We start from the raw sequence: 17,682 nt of genomic DNA, 5'->3' as shown, positions 1-17,682 counted from the left end.
GTTCTTAAATGATTAATAAATTAATTCCGATTATATGATTGGAAGCTCGAAATATTTTTTTGGAATATGTGAAGTATATTTGTTGGCTTATTGTACTGAAGAGCCAAGGAGCAATTTTGAAGGTGTGTTTTTTTATCTTGTTGAGTTACCCTATCATACTGCAATGTAATTTTTTTCTGAAGAAACTAATATTTTTATTCCTTTGCTTTAATGGAGTCTGCTAATTGGTGTGTGTTTCTGCTTCTTTTAACCTTGTTACATTTTGTGAAGTTTAAACACAAAATGGAAAACTGTTACTGAGACTTTATCTGAATGTAAAAATGAATACAGTGTATACAGAGTGGAAGGATTTCAATGAAGTCATTTGAGAGACGATTCCTGAGCATAGTGTAACTGAAAAAATTCTCTACCTTATCATTCCTTTGGGCTTATATTTCTCAGAAATAATTATTTTTTAGACAGTGATTTCATGATGACGCCTTTTTGATCCTCATTTCAGTATCGAAAAGCAATGAATTCAAAACCCATGGTTAATATCCCTTTTAGACATGATTTATTACCCCAATCTTGTGTAAACCAAGAAATAGGAAAAGCTAATAAGCTAATACATGGTCTCTGTGATCATTTCAAAAACGTGCAGGTTATAGATACTGAAAATATCAGTAGAACTTATTTCACTCAACATGGACTTCACCTAAACTGGTCGGGCAAATATGAAATAAGTAAACAAATCAATCAAAAACTAAATAAGAGCAAACTCAATGTAATATCCCTAGGATTTGGAGGAAATGATCTCCCCTCCAATGAAGTAGTGAATTGACAAATAACTTGTAATGTGAACAAAAACAACCAATCAAGGGCTAGAAAAATTTTTGAAAATACAAAAAGCAATGAAAGTACACTAAAGATATTTCATCAGAATGTTCAGAGTACAAGAAATAAGAAAACAAACTTAGAAGTATTGATTAATGATAAATTAGGTGATATTGACGTACTAGCATTTAGTGAACACTGGTTAAATGAAACGGAAATTGATTTTATTAGATTTAAAGGGTTTAAATTGGAAAGCATATATTGTAGACACACAAAAACAGGAGGAGGTACTTGTATTTTCATCAAAGAAGGCTTAAAGTCCAAAAGAGTCTCTAACTTCTACAATTTGATGTGTGAAGAACATTTTGAAGGAAGCATAGTTGAAATAGAAAATTATGTAGGGTGGTTGCACTAGCGAATGACCAGATCCAGTAAATTACCATTTTGTGAAAAATCTGTTTAAAATAAGAGTCAGAGTTGCAAAAACCAATCTGAAACTCCGGATTACAGAAGATCAACTATGTTTTGAAATATTCTCTCTCAGTGGCCACTCAGAATCACGTATTTGTGTATAACATATGGCAGTTTTCTTCAGGTGTGCATCAAATGTGTAATTCTGCTTGCACTTGTAATAAGGTAAGACTAATGACAACGATTCGTATAGCAGCCCTTTAATGCAATCATTTGTTATTTTTCGTAGATATTAAGCAAGAAATTAATTACATAGCTAATTAAATCATGATTTCTGTAAAAAAGTTAATTCTAACTTCAAAGCTGCATAAATAACGTGGGTGGTCATTCACTAGATCTGAATAATGGGTCTTCCCTAATGAATTACTATTTTGGTCATTTACTGGTGATATCGTCATATGCGTTATTTTGATTTCTGAGTACGAAATTCAAAATCTGTGACTGTTGTTTCATATGTACGTGTCAGTGAATGACCGAAAAACGAACTTGTACCAGTAAATGACCATGGTTCAAAGTTGAGTGGTCATTCACTGGAGGCTAGAGACATTTACTGGTTCATATTCAAATGAGTTTAAATTAACAATTTAAATCCTTTAAATTTATTTTTATGCAAATCAGTCCAAAATGATGCATGAAGGAAATGAAAAGAAAGTATACGGACGTTTTCAATATAGTGAAGGAGTTCTCTATGTAGCTGTAGAAGGAATACGTAGCAAGCAAATGAATTCCAATACGGCTAGCAAGTAATATAACAATTCCAAAAGCTACTTTAATAAATATATATTACATTGAAAAGTACCATTGGAGCGAAAAATGGGATCCACAGCTACATTAACGAAAGAAGAGGAAGGTCGGTTCGAAAATTGGATTGCTGGTGAAGCCAAATTGGGGTTTTCCATGCGAAGTTAAAGACGCAGTTCAGAAGATTATGAAAGGCATGAAACGAAATAACCCATTTAATGATGGTTGCCCAAGGCAAAAGTGGCTGGAATTTTTTCTAAAAAGACATCCTATTGTGACAATAAAGAATACAGAAGTTATATTCAGAGCTCTGGAAATCATCCAGAGCAATCCTCTGGTTCCAAATACTCGTGGCTTTGTAAATATTCAGAGAAATAATGCAATAGTGGAAGATACTCAGGTCAATTTTTTGGTTCCTAATGGTAAATCTATGGGTTCTCATAGAAATGCTGCAGTGAATTTTGAAGAATATTATAATGGAAATAATGTGGAGGATGGATGTGTTGAAAGTAATAGGATTACTGGAAATAAAATCCAGAATATTATTCCAAGTAATGATTGAACAAAGAAGTATTATTAACGATATGATTGTTGCAGAACCATTTGAGATTCAAAGTGTTGATAGTAATACGGAGATTGGAAATGGGATCCAAAGTATTAGTCCAAGCAATGATGTTGATGGAAATTGTATTAATGAACTAAATACTACAGGACCATCGAATAATATAACACCAAAAACTGTGTGAAAAAATGGAAAGAATATGATAAAAGAAAAATAAAAGAAGAGAAGTAAAACGTGAAGGAACAACGTAAAGATGATAGATAGGCAAAGGAAAAAAGAGAAAGAAACAAAAAAGAAGAGAACTCTTAAACAAACAAAAAAGAAAAAAAATCTCTGAGAGCGAAACAGAAATTGACTTTTATCTGACACTGATTCAGGAAACATTGACTTTTCGAAAGTAATGTATAGGCCTAGTCCTTAACCTAGTGCTAACATTACATTACTGTCAAATGCCTGGCATTAGAAAACAACAACAACAACATTACATTACAAGAAGTTATCTATCGCAAAAACTAGTACGTTACTGTGAAATATAAAGGAACATATTTTTCAGAGGCAGTGATGGAAACGGATAAAATAGAATTAGAAGTGAAAGTTGTGGAAAGATGTTGACTGGATACTTAGAAGTGGCCAAATGAAATTAACCAAAATAGTAGAAATATCGTAACATTGTCGAAACAATTACTGCGCTTACATAGCATAAAAATACATAATTATTTATTCATTGCTTGAAATAAATTTCTAAATTAAAACTAGGTGTAATTGAACAGTTTAATTTTGGTATAGGTAGCCTATCAAAAGCAATTGTTTGTAAACATTTAGTACACTATTCTTACAATGTAACCTCTTGCGAGTAATTACAAAACAAATTTGTAATGGAAAAACAAACCGGTAAAAGGACCTAGTTATAAATGTCTATAAAGCATTCTTGAATATTAAAGAATTTCTCAAACAATTTATATTTTTCTCCAGTTCTTAAATTTAATATTACTAGAACGAAAACCATAATAGTAACCACATAATATATAGTAAACAATGATATATCATTGCATATAGAGCCCCAAAACACAGTCTGTTCCAATTATTCATCATTTGTCACTTGAGGTCATTCACTAGTGCTCATCTGGTCAACTACTAGAACAATATGGTCATTGACTAGTGATTCTTAAATCATAAAAATATGATGCCATAACTTTAACCAATATGAGAGAAAAATTAAAATTCACTCATTAAATGAGTAGTGCGAATCTTCAGGAATCCGTGAAGCATATTACTTATGTCGAATGCCTAGTTTTATAAGTGGTTATATTCAAATATTCTTATCAAGGTGCTTAATTGGTCATTCACTGGTGCAACTACCCTAATTGAATCGGTCAGTGGAATAAGCACTGAAGTCCAGAGAAGTAAATTTTTCAGGAGACGAAAAAAACATCACACCTCCTAAATCATTAGACCAACACTAACAAAAATTTGCACAGTTGTAGGTCATAGTGCACCACTCTGACTGATAATGAATACTCACGTATGAATTTAATAGTATGAGTAATAAATAGGATGATAAGTGGTGGACTTCGGTCCTTATTACATTGTATTCGGAATTTCTTCATCACCCACAGTTTTTTTTTATTTCAACTTCAATTTTGTAAAATAAACGTTTCTTTCGTCAATTTGTCCATTGTCAAATAAATACTCGTAGAGCATTATAAATATGATGGAAGCAATGGTATCGTTGCTACTGTTGTACAGGTTCAGACCTATAGAGACATGTACAGACCACTGCCTGCTGAATACACATCCACAGGCATGTAGACTACACACATGTACAAACGTGAACTAGTGTAGCACGCATTTATCAGAACGATGTCTGTTATGAAATAGCAGTGAACCAGTAAACACGTCATTGTGAGTGCTTTGTGTTTCTGAATTATTGTGTATCACATATGTACAAATTTATTTCTTTTAATTAGTCGTTAGTTACAAAATGCTTAGATTTGTTTAAATCATCCTAACAATTTTTTTAATTTACTTTGTCGTACATTAAAAGTGTTAAAATTATTAAAAAAGGTATATACCTTCAACAGATGGCCCGTTTCGACGCTATGTGTCGTCGTCTTCAGTGTCTCTTGAACCACTGGTGATCTTGACTCTGCGATGTGCAGTTGTCGATGGTAGGGGTGGGGGTGTGTTGCTCCTATGGTGGGGGTTGTTATGTTATGATGTATTATGACGTTTGTTAACAAAAGACAAATAGAAAACCTACATCAACAACTCAACAAAATAATCCCAAATTAAAGTATACAGTAGAAATGGAACATAATCAAGCTATAAACTTCTTAGACATCACCATAACCAAAACAAATAACAGACACGAATTCAAAATATACAGGAAACCCACTACAACCACAACACATATACACAATTCATCAAATCATCCCATACAACATAAACATGCAGCTTTCCGTACAATGACACACAGATTAATTAATATACCAATGAACAAAGACAACTACACTGAAGAATTAAACACAATAAAATATATAGCACAAGACAATGGATACAACCCTAACATAATAGACACATTAATAAAAAGGCAAAACAAAAACAGAACAATCCAAAACAAATAGCACGCGAGAATAAATACATAACATTAACATATCACAATACCAATACCCACAAAATTGCAACTTCATTCAGAAAACTAAAGTACAAGATTTCATACAAAACAAATAATACAACACAGAAATACTTAAATAACCACACTAAACAATCAAATAAATATAATTCAACTGCAGTTTACAAATTAAAATGCAATAGTTGCCCACATTTTTACATAGGACAGACAGGAAGATCCTTTCACACAAGATATAATGAACATATTAAAGCTATAACCAAACCCTACATCACATCAAATTATGCAGATCACATTATCAACAATAATCATGACTACAATAATATAGAAACAGATATGGAAATTTTACACATCACACCAAAAAGTTCACAATTAAACATCCTAGAACAGTACGAAATATATAAGAATACAATAGCATACCCACAATATATACTTAACACACAACTGCAGTTCGATACGCACACTTTATTTGACGTCATAATACATCATAACATTCAAACAGCCCACCCCCACCATAGGAGCAACACACCCCCACCCCTACCATCGACAACTGCACATTGCAGAGTCAAGATCACCTGTGGTTCAAGAGACACTGAAGACGACGACACATAGCGTCAAAATGGGCCGTCTGTTGAAGGTATATACTTTTTTTAATAATTTTAACACTTTTAATGTATGACAAAGTAAATTTTATGTTTTTAACAAGTGTTAACGAGAACTTTAATCGATGAATAACAATTTTTGTTATATATGTGGTGATTTTGATTTATTATCATACGAGCTATGACATGATAATATTTAACGGAGCTGAAAATACATTCCTCGTCTGGTAGCTCGGCAAAGAAAGAATAAAAATGGCGAAGGATAGTACCTACCTAGACTTTATAGAGCCTTCACTTCCTAAGGCGTAAGCAAAGAGGAGGAGTCACGCCCATAATAACAGCGAAGCAACTATAGAGAAACATTAATGTGAGTACAATGACCAGAAGCAAAACCTCTTTGGTGTCTTCAAACTATTTCAAAATTTCAGAGCTTCGTATCTATAATATGCTCAATAATGCTTGCATGATGGTAATTAGACGGAGTTCTTTAAATCATGAAGGTTTCCCTGCGTATATGATTAAATGGAGGCTTGACAGTTCCCAGATATTAGATAAATTCACTTGCATTTAAATGTTTTAAAACTCGTACAGATATTTTGTAAGGAGAGGGTGCTGTATCAAGGCGCATTTTGCAAAGGACTTGATTAACTTCTTTCTACGTAATTTCCGGAAAATGTGGCATTTCCGTGTTGTTATCACATCCTAATTGAAGTGGAGATAAATCACTGCTTTGCCTAAAAATATGGGACAAATTATTTTCTACATCATGAATTGGACTATTCCCGCTGTTAATGATGTCTTTCTGTGATTATATTAATCTAAATGATATGCATATTTTTGTTTTTCCTTTTCCTTTTGCCTTTTATATTTTCTAACGGGATTCCCACTTTGATCATTAGCATAATCTAACAATTTATAACATTTGGTCACTGGTGTTATGGACCTGAAAACTTGTCTTGTGAGGGTAGGAGAAAAGGAAAAATGTCCTATATTAAAGTGTCAATTTCTATGGATCGTTCATCTAATATTAACGTTTGAAGTCTGGCTTCCCATAAGATCATTGGAATCTCTACAGCAGGAGTTCTCAACCTTTTGAAGAGTACGAGCTGCCCGCCCACATGTAATACTAGTGAGCGAGCACCAGGAAATAGACTAGGTATGTTCGATATGAATGCATAAACTAAATAAATAAACAAAAATACAATTTTAAAACATTCATACAGGGTAATGACATCTTTGAACTTGAATGTACTCAGAATTTTAGTGATATCCAAGATGAGGTCGCTTGTAGCTAACATAAACAGTCCTGCAGATGTGAGTTAGTTAATCGTGTTCGTGATTGAAGTATTTCATAAGCTACAAAGCTTTTTTTGCATGGGTAGGTTGTCCTGAACATAGCCAGACATTTGAGAGAAATATTCCGCTGTTTTTGTATTTTGTGCTCCTAAAAATTTATACATTTTTCCTTTTAAAAGAAATATTTCAGCACTATAAGAACTGGGTATCTATCAATTTAAGTTCCGCACGAGCAACTATATTATTCCAACAACTACCAGTTCCGAAGATGGCCGAAAATAGGTCGAAAAATGTTAACAAGGTATGTTAATAATATTTAACACAAGAAAGTTATTATCATACAAATTCCGAAGTGATACAGTGTTAAAAGTTGTGTAATCAAGATGTATATTATTCTGTTGAATAATCTTGATTATTCTGATTAAGTACACATTGAATTGAAAGGGGGTTATACACCCTGTGAAATACGAGAAGGCCCATTAGATCTCTAAGGTATTATAATGGATGGACAGGAACACTACTTTTTCCACCTCGTACAACAAAGTTTGAATTGAAAAAAAGACACTAGGAGCATTTGTGCTCGCGAGCACTTTTTTATTTGCAAGACGAGAGCAGCAAATGTCATTCAAAGAGCACCATGGTGCTCCACAGCATTGTCTATTCTAAAAATAAATCTAACCAATATGTTTCTGGTAATTTTCGATTGTCCATAAATAATTGACGTTAACATGTATAATTAACCATTCTCAAGCCAAAATTCACATTTTTTAAATTTCCATTTGTATGTCTTTTGGTCTGGATGTTTGTCACCTTTTCACGTGATAATGGCTGAATACTTTATTTTAAAGGGGTGTTATAAGGGGGCCTGAATTAAATAAATCGAAATAACTCGCTTATTATTGATTTTTATGAAAAATCTTCCATAACAAATATTTCTTTAAAAATGGTTTACAGTAAGTAGTATTCTATGAAAATTTCGATAGGACTGATATTTAACGAGGTATACGAGTATTAAAATAACAATGTGTTTTATCAGTGCCTCCTCAGACTAATAGGCTATAATGAAATGAAAACAAATGACTGCGTCTATTTCAGGCAGCCTTGCACAACAAACGGAAGATATTCATTGAGCACTATTTCAATACGGGTATAATTATTGTATTCTAGATGGAAACATAGAAATGTTTATATAATATAGAGAGAATGTTTGTTTGTATGAAGTAATCTCAGAAGCTACTTAACCCATTTGGATAATTCTTCACGATTTGGAAGTGTTTCTCTAGACCATGGAGAATAAAAAAAACCTTCCTGGTGGTAGTCAGAAAAATACAGGGTGTCGTTTAAAATGCTTCCGAAGACGTCACAACTCGCACAACAATGATATCAAGAATGGTTTGTTTTTGTGAAAAAGTGTCTTTTAAAGTATACTGTTTGACGAGTCCGAGCGGTTTTCGAAAAATATTTCCATTTAACTGTAGAAGAAAATATGCGTGACTTTTGAAACACACTGTATAGTCATTTCTACTACTTGTTTTCAATTAATTGAAGTTCAGCGGGGAGCAGGTATGAAATACTGTGTGGGCTCTCTATCTTAAGAAGAATTTTTGCTCAGTTGTGAAACATTGGTGAACCACTTAAAGAAGGTATAAGGCGGTTAGAATTACAAGAGCGGCTTAACTGTGAGTCTTGTTATATAATTATTACGGTATTTCAAGCACTGAGAGTTGTAATAAAAGTACTAGAAATAATGATGATTTATATATAGCTACTTCATATTAAATTTGTGTAACCTATTTTAATTAACCCGTAGAAATTACAGTTTATATGAAATCAAATATCAGCTGCCTTGAATTTGGAATTAAAGAGAATGCCTTCTATATCTGACATAAAAGCAAACTTTACCTTCTTATTTGCGTGTTTGAATTAAATTATTTAATTAGTCCATCACTGTGGAGTAAAGGTTAGCACGTTTGACTGTGAAACGAGCGGACCAGAGTTCAAATTCTGATTGGGACAAGTTACCTGGTTAAGGTCCCCTGCAGTAGCTGAGTGGCCAGACCTTCATCCTATCACATAGGCGGTCAGGGTTCAAGTCCCATTACTCCAATTTAGTAATCATTCACTGCTAGAACCCGGATTTCCATGCAAATGCATGTTTTGGTATAAGCTTGTTAAAATCCTCAAACTTTGCAAATATTCGTTTTATGACGTTCTGTTGTCATGCTTTGTCCATGCTTTGGGAGTAGATTCATGCGTATGTTCAATATTTTAGATTCAATAGATTCTACGTAACATGTTATTCCTTTTCTTCTCGATTTAGTGCATATATTATGTTAACTTGCATAATAGTGCCTTTTATGAATATTGCTTTGTACACTGATAAAAAAAAATCTACCTACTTGACAAGTAGTTTTTGGACTTTTCACTAAATCCTCCCTTTGTTACAATGGAATTCCCTACCCCAATATTGAAAGGAAGCCAGGAGCAGCATGCTTGCAAACTGCAATTTAGTATACTTTTGTGTCGAATTGTGAAGTGTTGCTGTAGCTCCTGTTAGAACTGCAAGCAGAGATCTTGTGTCAAATGGATCAAGAAAAAGGAGTTTCTAAGGACGGACGGTGACGTAGTTTATTGTAATTCTTGTAATAAAGACGTAAGTACTTGTGTATTTGGGGCACAATAGCGTCGACGCTGCAAAGTCGGTAGGTCGCAAGTTCGATTCGCCATGGGGTCATGGTCGTGCGGAAATGCAAAAGATTTACAATGCAATTACACTTTTTCCTAAATTTCTCAACTTCAGTATGCACCTGTCACTTCTTGTGATGTAACAATAATATTTTCTGTGTTCGAAAACGTGTGTCAGATAAAGACATGAGTTTAAGTGAAGACAATTTTGAGCAATTAGTTGTAGTACAAAATAAGAACGTAACATAATGTAGAACTCAATTTCGATACTGCAAAGGAATTGATTGGTTGGGTCACTGGTTGAAAAGAAACTTCTGAAGGATGCACTGGTAGGAATGGTGAACGGGAAAAGAGTTAGGGACAGAAGAAGATATCATATAATAGACGACATTAAGATAATTGGATCATATGCGGAGACTTAAGCTATGGTTCCGCTACGGCGATCATCGCCGAGCGAACAATGCTGACGATGATTGCTCAGTGCTCAACATCGGCTATGCGGTTTCCTTTTGCTGCGAACATCGCCGTCTTTGCTGTAGAGAATAATCGATTTCTAAGAATCGACAATCAGTCGATTGAGGACATCGCAGATTAATATCGATTGTCTCCAGCTGTTTAACAATGAACTTGAGAATTTACAAGTTGTTAAAATGGCTTTAAATAGGGAAAAAATAATGACTGTATTACTTCTTGAGGAAAAAGAATATGATCGAATTGAATATAATGTACACCAATAGACAGAAGTCTCCAAACCAATGATATGTTTAAAACCAGACGTACAGAAGGATGTTCCAATGCGCTAATTTGTAGACATACACTTAGGCCTACCGATCAAATTAAATTCAAAGACTATTTTACACTTACCATAGAGCAGTTCAATTTTATTTTGCCTTTAATTGAATGTGATGTGAAGAGAAATCCTACTTCATTTGTTGAAAAACCATCAGCGAGAAATTGTCTATTACTTTAAGATAGGCCTACCGGTATCGTAAAATGATATTGCAATTATGTTAAAACAATTATTCAAGTTTATTAAATTCTATAATTTTCAGAAATATGTAGCTTTCCTCCGTCTGCTTGTTAAAACCTAATACTCGACAGGTGCAGGAGCAATACTAAGGAAACTGACCACATAGGTAGGCTACAGTAATTCATCCTGGATCTCTTGCATGTTATGTTGGTAAATTAACAAGTGGAATGGGGCTACAACAGTGCATTAGAATATATAGGTAGGCATTAAACGATTTTTATTCCGTATTAAAAATACATGTCGCTGCAGACTAATACTAGATCCGTGTTTATCAATATACAGTAAGTAGCTAAAGCTCACAGAAGCCAGTGAAGGGAAAGAATGTTGTGCCCTCTTTGTTTTAGCTTTTCTGGAAAAATACCTATATTTTCCGAGAGAGCAAATCACGTCAACAAAATAAATTACATTGTTCGTTATAAATTGTAGTGGTTTCGATATTCAAGCTATGACCAAGCTATTCAACTGAAATCTAATGATAAGACACACTTCATTTGAATTTTAAAATAGTCTCGAGTATGCTAATTAATTAGACCTACATTACTGTAATCGTCGTTATTAAAGGTTGACATTTCATGGAAGAGATTCTCTTGACACCCTGTTTATACATCCCTGCTTAAAAACACTCAATTCGGCATTTTTATAACCACTGTCATTAAAAAGTTCATTTGTAATATTAGTTTTCTAATGTAGATTTTTTGTATTCGACAGATAATGGAGAAAAAATGGGAGTATAAGGGTACAGTACATCAGTTATTCATAGATTTCAAAAAGGCTTATGACTCGGTTAAGAGGGAAGTATTATATGATATTCTTATTGAATTTGGTATTCCCAAGAAACTAGTTCGATTAATTAAAATGTGTCTCAGTGAAACATACAGCAGAGTCTGTATAGGTCAGTTTCTATCTGATGCTTTTCCAATTCACTGCGGGCTAAAGCAAGGAGATGCACTATCACCTTTACTTTTTAACTTCGCTCTAGAATATGCCATTAGGAAAGTTCAGGATAACAGGCAGGGTTTGGAATTGAACGGGTTACATCAGCTTCTTGTCTATGCGGATGACGTGAATATGTTAGGAGAAAATACATAAACGATTAGGGAAAACACGGAAATTTTACTTGAAGCAAGTAGAGCGATCGGTTTGGAAGTAAATCCCGAAAAGACAAAGTATATGATTATGTCTCGTGACCAGAATATTGTACGAAATGGAAATATAAAAATTGGAGATTTATCCTTCGAAGAGGTGGAAAAATTCAAATATCTTGGAGCAACAGTAACAAATATAAATGACACTCGGGAGGAAATTAAACGCAGAATAAATATGGGAAATGCGTGTTATTATTCGGTTGAGAAGCTCTTATCATCGAGTCTGCTGTCGAAAAATCTGAAAGTTAGAATTTATAAAACAGTTATATTACCGGTTCTTCTGTATGGTTGTGAAACTTGGACTCTCACTCTGAGAGAGGAACATAGGTTCAGGGTGTTTGAGAATAAGTTTCTTAGGAAAATATTTGGGGCTAAGCGGGATGAAGTTACAGGAGAATGGAGAAAGTTACACAACACAGAACTGCACGCATTGTATTCTTCACCTGACATAATTAGGAACATTAAATCCAGACATTTGAGATGGGCAGGGCATGTAGCACGTATGGGCGAATCCAGAAATGCATATAGAGTGTTAGTTGGGAGACCGGAGGGAAAAAGACCTTTAGGGAGGCCGAGACGTAGATGGGAGGATAATATTAAAATGGATTTGAGGGAGGTGGGGTATGATGATAGAGACTGGATTAATCTTGCACAGGATAGGGACCGCTGGCGGGCTTATGTGAGGGCGGCAATGAACCTTCGGGTTCCTTAAAAGCCATTTGTAAGTAAGTAAGTAATGTACCTAATGTACCCTTCCCTATAATTTCACCAACTTCCTTATTTTTATGGGCATCTCTATATACTTTCGAACCCATATCATACAGGCAGGATGACTGGCAACAAAATTAATTAAAATGTCATTTATTGTTGAGAAGTTCTAAATACACGTTTTGAAGCCATATTGCTTTACCGTAATTCTTTTGTTTTCTCAATGTACGACGATCATCGCTCTCAATTTGAAGTCAAATCAATCCAGAGCGATGAACGCTGACGCACATCGCTGCAGCCAGCGATGAACGTCGTAAAGAAACCAGCTGCGGTTATTTACACGTAGAGCTAATCGAGCGGCGTTGTTCGCTCGGCGATGATCGCCATAGCGGAACCATAGCTTAAGAGGAAGGCAGAAAATAGGAGAATGCATGAAAACAAGCCATTGGACACAACACTGTGAATGAATGAATGAATACTTTCACTGTTTTTTCGTTTAATTGTGTATGTTTTGTCACATGGTAGATTTGATAGTGAATGGAAATTGGAAATCCGGACCTATTCATAGCATTCCTCGAACTTCTGCTGGCGACGCACGAGGGGAGGGGGCTGGCCTAGGGACGAGAGAGGTTGCCTGCTCGAAACCTGAGTACGCAGCGAACCTTAGTGTAGTCAGCCAGTGTGAGTTTGGGAATGCGCCTAGGTTAAGTGTTAGCGCAAGAGATCGTGAAAGGTCGAAGTTAAGTTGAATTCCGTTCCATACCTGGTTTGGGTTTTCCCTCAACCAATTGAAGCAGAATAGCTGGGTTGGACCTCGGACACATTGATTCACACTCATGACCCATACTGTAGCCGGTGCGGCGTGCAGTGAGGGACAGAAATGTTGAGCGGCTCGAATATTTACAAGTCAAAGAATGCCACACTGTGCACGCTGCGGCCGAAAGCCTGGTTCACACCATGAACAGATATTCGTTAAATTAAATCATGGTGGAGTACAGCATAATATGAATGATTATTACAGCGTCTTTGGAATGTATAGAATTAAAGTGAAGCACAGTGGAAAGATAAATGCTGTAAATAATGTTAATTGGTCGTAACATTTAGGAGCTCAAATTAATATGAAGCCCTATATTTTTATAAATATAACACATAATGGATCGTGTTGGGATTGGAACCGTTGATCAGCACTGCAGACGCTACGCTTTAGACCACTTTGCTCGCCTGGTAGCATTGGTTGTTTTCATAACGTGGTGAAATGCTTCCGGCTCTTCTGCATATTTTAGGTTTGTTTTTTTTTTTTTTCTAAAATCTACAGAATTTTACGTCAATATATTTGTATACGTATTAAAAATGTAGTAAACCCCTCCCCCCATGTTTTAATTTCTCTTCACCATAGATATGTAATACATAAACAGAAAGGAGAGACGAATATCTGTTCATGGTATGAACCAGGCTTTTGGCCCAGAGCATGCGCAGTGTGGCATTCTTCGACTTGTAAAAATACTCCAGCCGCTCAACATTTCTGTCCCTCACTGTAGAAGAGTAAGAGTGCTGTCCAGTCATTCACAGAATAGCAGTGATAAGCACAATAAACCTCAGGCTGCAGTGTAAGCCTTCGAGTCCCTCCCCCTTACAAGAAGAAAAGAGTGATTTCATTTGGGTTCCTACAGTATAGGCCTATCCTTAAAATAATAAAAAACGTTCTGCTGTGCCCCCAGTCGACATCATGCGCATGGTCGGCGTTGATTGAGTCATTATCTATCTGTAACTTCCGCGTATTTTACTCATATAACTTTCGTTAACAATAGCATGCACATACTTATTTTTTATTTAATAATATGAGTACTAAACTGCGTCACAGGAGTTGTTCAAAGTGGCTCCCATCTGCGTTCATGCATTCCCGACATCTCTTGATGAAGTTTATATTTGCACGTGTAAGTTCTATTTCCGGATGCTCGCAGTTTCCTCTCTTGTACTGGACTAGTCCGGCTGAGGAACGGACGGCTATAAGTTGCTGTTCATTAACTAGGAATTTATTGTTCAGAGTGACATACATGAGATCATAAAATTCATAGTCTGCCATTTATTTCTGAAAAGGACGTCCCTTAAGAGACTGCCATTCATACGTACACACTCCTCATCTGCGACGTATGTAGCTCATAGGGCGGAGCAACAATGTTGTCTGCAGTTCTTCATGGAGGCTTTTTCTATACTGTCGATCCACTTTCCTCCAAGATGTAACCCATGGTCAGCCAAGAAATCAGAAAAGCAGAGAGTTAACAACATTGCAATGAGAGAAGTTAGAAACAGCCCTGGCACTCATTCCTGTGATCTCGCAGTCTCGGACAGAAAGGCCAGCGCCATACCAACTGCGCCGATCAGGGCGACAGTATGATGTATCCTCAATAATTATAAACTCTTTTTTAATTCATATCCAGAATGTCAAGTATTAGGATATGATTAGACTGAACTTCATCTTGTCATCTTGATAGCCTATCTAAGAAAACTTTCCTCATTGTTTAAAGAATCCCCTTCTTCAAAATCTGAGAATAGACAGTTCTTGAAACACGTTAGGCAGTATTCAGAGAGTGAAAATATTGTGAAGATTCACGTGTATCAAATTCGAGTAAAAGGAACTGTAGGCTACAAAAATGGACGATTGATTGGGATCGCTGCAAATAAAACAGATGATCTCGCGAAAAGTGCTGTACCGGAAACTTTTTTAATTTGCTGCATTTTGGTAAATTTAAAAAAGTGAAAAGTATTAAAACTTGTTGCAGTGAATCAACTTACAGGGCCAGGTTCAGCAGAAATATGTAAAGATATCTTACAACACATACATGTATGTGGATTGCAAAACATTGTGTCATAACTGATAATAATAGCGTGAATCACATACAGTCTTACTAATAAACCGTGTATAGTTTTTATACGAGACTTATGCAGAGTTGAGACAGAAAACGTTACCAATAAACCGTGAATAAAGTATGGACGTATAAACAGGCTGTAACTATACAATGGGAATTGCTTTGCAGTAGTTATATATACGAAACCCCTTGTTTAAGCGTTGTATATAGCGAAAAAATGGCCGCCCCTCTAACAGCTGTTCGTATCGACTGTCATTTTATGATGGTTACCTTGTAACCAGAGAAGAACAAACCAAAGATCATAGAATTATTAGAATAATATTGCTGTAGCTTGTACTCTTTGACCAAAATGTAGTGTGGTAATCGATTAGAGCCAGTTGTACTATCGATATTTAACCAAGTCCCCACACTGCCGGCTGCGCAGAAGATAGGACTGACCCAAATTGAAGCGATCGCTCGCCGCCATCTTGGGGCCGTGACGATAGCGGACGGAAAGCAATGCTGATAGAACGAAATCGTAAAACAAACTAAGATTTATTACTATACAACATAAAAACAACCAAACATGAGCCTAAGAGTAACAAGGATGAAGACAAATATAAATAGTAAAACGTAATTACCTGCATTCTTGTGGTATAACATCAAATAATCAAAGATATTAATCCTGCAACTGTCAGTCAATAATCTTCATCGTCTTTATGAATTGGGCGTATTTATATTTACATAATTCATCATATCCGTAGGATGGGCTTCCTGAAATATATTTCAATAACCGAGTGAGAACATTAACTTAATCTTGCACATTGTGTGCATCTTGCGGTCGTGAAAAATAGCGGACGAACAGTAATGCTGATAGAACGCAACCGCAAAAGACACTAAGATTTATTACTATACCAAAAAAAAAAAAAAAAACAACCAAATATAAGCTAAAAGAGTAACAAGGATAAAAACATATATAAACAGTGAAACGTAATCACCTGCATTCCTGTAGTAGTCTACAACAGCAAATAATTGAAGAAACTGGAACTGTCATTCAGTAATCGTCATCTTTGTGAACAACAAATAGGCTATTAAGCTGTTATGCTAAAATTGTCAATTAAAAATTCTTGTCTTCGTGATTAGGCCTATTCATATTTACACAATTCATCAAATCTGTACCGATGGAGTTCCTGAAATATTTAATTAATCGAGTTAGGACATTAACTTAATCTTGCAGACTGTGTGCATTTTGCTTAGGCCTAATAATAAATATTTCAATAAACAAGGAAATGCATCAACTGTTATTATTAAATCGAATATGTGCAAGAATATCAAAATATTGTAACTAGGCCATATCTAGATAATATGAAAATACTTAACCAGATTTATTTTGCACTCACCTATTGATTCATAAATAAAATTGATTGAGAGAGATGTTGTCTATCTTCTTGTGCTAAGCAATACTGTATGATTTTGCAGTGTGATGACATCTGATTTTCACATACAGATTTATTGTCAGATGCATTATTCTTAAAATGTGGTTTTCGGGATATTCGTTGTCTAAAACATGGTCATGTAACTGGTCATATGCAGCTGGTGAATAAAAGTGCATTGTTATGGCAAACTTCTTAAGTATATCAGAATATTCACCCTTCTGTTCACCAACTGCTCTAGAAATGATATCTAACATCACATCCGAAAAATTATCCTGCATGACTGATAGTGTGTGCTCAGTGGCAAGATTTTTTTCTTTCAATTCTTTTATTGCTACTTTCAATTTGTTGATTGAACCCTCTTGTTTGTGAGTTTTCTTTCTGTATGTGGAATTTAGACATCTTAAATTTTCAATTTGTTCATTCTTTCTTTCCAGCTCTTTTTCCATTAATTTACATTTTTTTTTGGGACTAAGAGCATAGTTGTGCTCTGTTACGACCTGATCAGTATTTATTAAAATAGTACCACTGTTACTTTCTTCATTTGTTTCATGTTTGTCTGATTCTAATGATCTCTTTAATACTCAACGGGGTGGTTGTTCAATCTGAAATAAATTTTAGAAGTGGTAAGAATTCTGAATGTGGACATACGGGTTCCAACACATAAAAAACATTCACTTATGAGCATTTTAATTATGATTTGCAAAATATAGACATGGAT

At 35.0% G+C, this 17,682-nt stretch overlaps 1 long non-coding RNA gene across 3 annotated transcripts in view; it reads right to left on the bottom strand.

The window, feature by feature from the left end:
• The window catches only part of LOC138715465 (uncharacterized), a 55,513-nt gene that overhangs the window by 36,548 nt on the left and 1,283 nt on the right, over positions 1-17,682 (bottom strand). For 2 of the 3 annotated variants that reach the window (XR_011336359.1, XR_011336358.1), the window contains exons 3-5: positions 16,929-17,566; positions 16,527-16,718; positions 16,170-16,302 (exon numbers count right to left, since the gene is read on the bottom strand). This is a non-coding gene — a long non-coding RNA (uncharacterized lncRNA). The other variant, XR_011336360.1, reaches the window with a different exon arrangement.

This window comes from Periplaneta americana, chromosome 15, assembly GCF_040183065.1.
Source record: "Periplaneta americana isolate PAMFEO1 chromosome 15, P.americana_PAMFEO1_priV1, whole genome shotgun sequence".
NCBI classification, from domain to species: domain Eukaryota; kingdom Metazoa; phylum Arthropoda; class Insecta; order Blattodea; family Blattidae; genus Periplaneta; species Periplaneta americana.
Note: the sequence above shows the minus strand (reverse complement) of the source record. Positions and strands in the feature narration are given on the sequence as shown.